Here is a 5203-nt window from a genome sequence, read left to right as displayed (position 1 = left end):
GGTTTCTTCATTTAATTACTTACAATATAAAGCAGCAATAAATTTGGTTTGAGTGATAATCTGTTCATCAAGAAGAACACTAGAAAGCAAATGCTTCTCAATAGGGAAAGGTTGGCAGCAGCTTCTGGGTTTGTGTAATTAAGACCTGTACTTGCTGGTCAGCGTTTCCCAACTGGCAGACTCCCAGCAGGGAGTTAAACCAGCAGATTCTAGCTCAGCGTGAATTCTGTGGGGTTTGTTCGGCTCTTGCAAATGGAAGTTACGGTTACTCCTGAACACACCAAAGGAGCAACTTTTCTAACGTAAGGAGTATGAACACATACACACACAGATAAATAATTCAGATTTTTAAAAAAGAGATAGTTCAGTTTGAGAGAGAGAAATAATAGAAGTGTCGTGATTGTGTTGCAGACAGGGAATGAATAGAGCAAGTAAATGGAAACCCGAAAGTACTGACTTCAACTTACAGAAAATATATTGAGCTCTTCTTAGTGAAAGGTTAATGGGCTCCTGCGTTGTGTTATACTAAAATATCTTCGATGGTATACTAAATTGCTACTTATAATGGTATTCTAAATTTTCTTTTAATACTATAAGAATTTTGATGGTAAGCCTTACAGTACTTTTGCAGCAAATGGGTAGCAGTATTTCACAAAGGAAGAAATAAGTATCAAGAACACCACTTGGTTGTTCTGTCTTCTAAAAGAAGACAGAACTTACAATTTGCGGCTTCTAGCCTGGTACTGCAAGGCAGAATCACATTTCCTCTTTCCCAACTGAGACCTAAAATTAATTATCTTTATTGTATGTTTGATACCTGTTTAAGTCTCATTAACCTCTATTTGAATGCAGTGATTCTAATGTCAGAAAATCTTACTAACTGAAATTGAACTGTGTCATAATTCAAAGTAACTGCATCTGACCAACCAGTATGTCTTTTAGCCCAGTTCTTTAGTATTGTGGCACTGGCTTTTTTATTGTGAATTACAAGATATGTGGAATTTTGAAGCAGTTTCTAGATTATTGATAAGTAGTCCTTCACTTACACAGCCACTATTGTGGTATAATATCAGAAAAGATGACAAAATTTAATGTAAGGACATTAAAGGTGAATACATGCATTCTGTTTTACCCTTTTAGTCCTTTGAATGTGATCATTCTACTCTGTGAAACAGTGTAACAGCAAATTGAGTTGTTCCTTCCACAACTTTACATTCAGTACCACTGCTATTAATTTCATTGCATTTTATATTTATTCCATTAATTTTATGTCCAACTAGGTAGCAAATACTAGGGTGTTGTTTTCTATATGTAAAATTCATATTTAATTCATACCAAACTTCTTGCTGTTACCTTCACTTCCTTATGCTTTCCATGTCCCTGCTTCCCATTCCTTTTCCTTTCCCCAAAGCTACTTGCGTCATTTCCCGATACCCTGAGACTTGCCAGTGCCCGTGGAAATACTGTGGGGACCAACAGCTAGCGTATGCTCCTTGCTTGCGAGGATAGCTTTCACAGGGAGAGGACACAAGGTACCTTTTCTAGCAGAACTGCTTCCCTCTAAAAATGGTAGCTGGGTCGGCGATGTAATCAGCAGATGTAAACGTTGCTGAAAGCGCTTCCTTCAACTGAGCCAGAGAGTAAACCACCGCGAGTCGAGGATTTGGCTCCGTGGGCCCATTCTGTAACGCAAGTCGTTTGCGTTAACAGAAATGTTGAATTGTCCCTCATATTGCTGTGGAATTGTCTGTCTCTTCTCCAGAAGTGTTTGGGATAGAAGATTGATGGCTTGCGAAGGATTTTTAACAGGCTCTGATATTTGGGAATTGTTCAAGTGAAATGTTTCTTCAAATCAGCCCACTAGCATTTCTGAGGTATTTTTCTGTGTAGTTTTATCTTAGCTTGTTGGGATTTTTTTTTTGTTTTGTTTTTAGCAGGGATTACCTGCTTCTAAATTGCTAGATCGAGGAACGTAGGCTTTTTTTGACTTCTATGACAGCATGCAATGTAAGATTCATAATGCATAGGTTCGAAGCTTTGCCTAGCATATATACTTTTATGTATGGAAAATGCCTAGCCTTGAACCATTTAATTATTTTTTATAATATGTTTTTTAGCACAACTTTCTCATTAAAAAAATAATAAAAAATATATCAACCTTTAGAGTTTCCCCTAGGAAGAAGCCGTTTCTGTTCTAAAATGAAGTGTATTGTAGATATTCAAAGGTTTCTTTACCAGCAACACATTTTACAGCGTTTCTAGAATTTTTCACTTTCTTCATCCCCAAGTGTTGTGGAAGCACAGTCCAGGGTAGAGTTTTAAAAGGAGTATAAATTTGCAGGGCAGGAGGTGTTTCTCAAAAAAATGTTTGTACTTCTGGTCTGAAATTCTGTTAAGTGTTAATTTTTAGGCTGTTTTAAGTTCAATGCATAGCTTTGTGTTACTCATATATATTATAAAGAAAAGTCTTAGGACAAATCCTGGGACAACCCCAGTCTGAAAGCTGGCTGACCTTTTGGTGTTGACATGTTTGTCAAAGTTTTGGAAGGTTTTGAAAACAACTAAAGTGTTAAAAGAAGCATGTTCTCTGTAGACCTAAAAAATGCAATTGAATTAATGAGGTATTGGTTTACTTTCATAGCTCAATTTACTAACTTAAACTACTGCTGGTAGGTGTGTGTGTCTGCTGAGAGACTCATATGCCTCTTTCAGGAGTTACTTGAAAGATTTTTGAGTTGTCCATCAAGAAGTATATAAAACACTGTCCTCTTTCTAACTCCTTTTAGTCAGTTCTACTTCAGTCTTACAAATACAAATCCTCTGTTTACAGTTTTAAAAATCTAAGGAACTAATACATAAAATTACACATGTACGCAGAACAAAGCCACAAAAGTGAAAACCAAACCAAATGAATTAATGTTTTCTAGGCGTGTATTTTACTTTTATCCTGTTATAATTTGTACTTAGACATGCCAGATTTTCATCACCTTCTTTTTTCAGTTCCTAACAGGAAAATTCCATAACTAGATGCGGAAGAAGTGTTTATTTGAGAGGAAAAAAGGTAGCTAGAGCATAAACAGAATTCTGGTTGGTGTACCTTTTCCCCCTAAAGTCTTAGATTTTTATTGACAGCTGTCGTTAAAGCTTACTGCTGCTGGTAAAGGGAAAAGAAGTCAAAATAATTGGAGACAAAAATTACTCAAGAGTGGGATGAGAGGGATGATAAAATATCTAATTAGCAGGAAAAAAGCTGATATGAAGGAGTACATTACAAAACACGAGACTAAAGAACAGGAACAAACCTGAATGGGATCTGAAATTATAATAGAGGAGTAGGTAAAGTAGTAGCTCCCATTTTGAGCTAGAAGGAGGTGGAGAATAGGTAGGATTGTACCTTTGCAAATGCACATTTTTTAGTGCTTTTGACTTTTGAAACAGCACTGGTCATGCACATGATGCAGGCAGCTTCTTTCTAGCTTGTTGAGCAGCGGAAGTCACCAAGTACTCAGTAGACTCGCTACTAAAAGTTCTTTAAAAGTGGAAATCCTTGTTAGTGTTTCTAAACTGCTGGGTTTGCAGACACAGTGGAATATGTTAAAAGTAAAGTCCCATGAGAGCTGTGGATGGACAGAGTAAATGCCAATCATCCTGGATCTGTTACCACCTGTTTACATTGACAAGCAATCAATTTTTACAGGCTGTCATAAAACAGAAAGATTTTTTTGCTTACACAGAAAAAAAATCAATTTCCCTCAGCCTTTTTCCCCCTCCTCTTTTACAGCAGTGTGAAACTACTCAGAAATCAAGCTGGTAACCTTGATGGAATAAAAATACTCTGGTTTAAATGGTAAGAGCTCATGACATGAAATAGCAACATATTTAAGATCCTGCTCTTAAATATGGGCAGAACTGATTTCACTGTATTCCAACATCAACTTACTCAAAAAGTTCAAATTACGTAATTCAAAAGTATTAAGGTGAATATGGCGTTCACATGAAACACAATCCACACTTCTACATTAACATTTATACATTTCCCTTCTGTTGAGATAAATGCCTGGAGCCTCTTCTGAGACCAATATTGAAACCTTTGGTTAGCCCTCTCTTTTTACAGTTTAAGCTTTCAAAACTAGTGTGCCATTGTGGGTCACCTAGAAACCACTCTGATTGCTATTTATTATTGCTATTTAGCCAGTAATGATGAGCAATTGCATCTTTGTTCTTCCTGTAGTTATGACTGTTCAATAGCCTCTATCTTCTGTTTGTTTTAGCACAGTAGTTTGTTACCACACTGTTAGAATACAATTTTGCAGTCTTTTAAGAACTCTAGTGTGTATTAGATTGTTAATTAGTTGGTGGCAGCCGACTGATCACCCAGTAGCAGGCATGTGAAGAGTAGAGAGCTGGAAAGCAATGCAGAATGCAACAAACCAATGTGTAAAGAGGTATTACCTGCAAAAATGCTACATTTAATCCTGTCTTTATTTGATCTCTTCCATTCTTTCAAGCTCTACATGTGGTTTGCAGAAAGAAAATTCACTATCCTTGGTTTTGAGGTGTCTAGCAAATACACAGGAACACCTGCAGTGAAAAAAGTTGGCTGAGGCAAATATTTATTGCAACCGACCCCTGCCAGTTGGGCAGCAATTATATACTGAGGAAAATTAAAAGTGAAATTTGTTGGGAAAACTTATAATAAATTTCAAATGTGTCACAGGTTCAGAGGAGGAATTTTGGAGGATTGCCTTTTTGTCATATTAAAGAAATGAAAATTCTTGTGTCACAATAATCTGTATGAATCCCTTCACTTAAATGACTTCACAGAATGTCCTGTGTAATCCTGCAGCTGAGCTAGCTAGCCAAAGCTTTCATAAAAATTCTGTAAACAGAAGTTTATAGCAAGGATCAGAAAATTACTTTTTGAAGGTGCCAACCCTTTTCGTTTCAGAGAACAGAAACTTCTATTCAACTATTTCACTGAGATCCTAGGGATTGATACCTATTCCATGTACATCAAGTCAACTTTCAATTTATGTCCCTTGAGATTTAAGATTATGATTTCAAATTACTGTTGAATGTGTCTGTTAATTATCTGTTAATTGTCCTTCTGACAGGCCAAAGAAGAGATTTAAATATCCACTCTACATGTCTTGTTGAATGCGTCTGTTCATTGTGCTACAGCTGAAAACAGCTAACTGCAAAA

Source organism: Opisthocomus hoazin, chromosome 4 (genome assembly GCF_030867145.1).
Source record: "Opisthocomus hoazin isolate bOpiHoa1 chromosome 4, bOpiHoa1.hap1, whole genome shotgun sequence".
In the NCBI taxonomy this organism is placed as follows: Eukaryota; Metazoa; Chordata; class Aves; order Opisthocomiformes; family Opisthocomidae; genus Opisthocomus; species Opisthocomus hoazin.
This window is presented reverse-complemented; position numbering follows the sequence as displayed.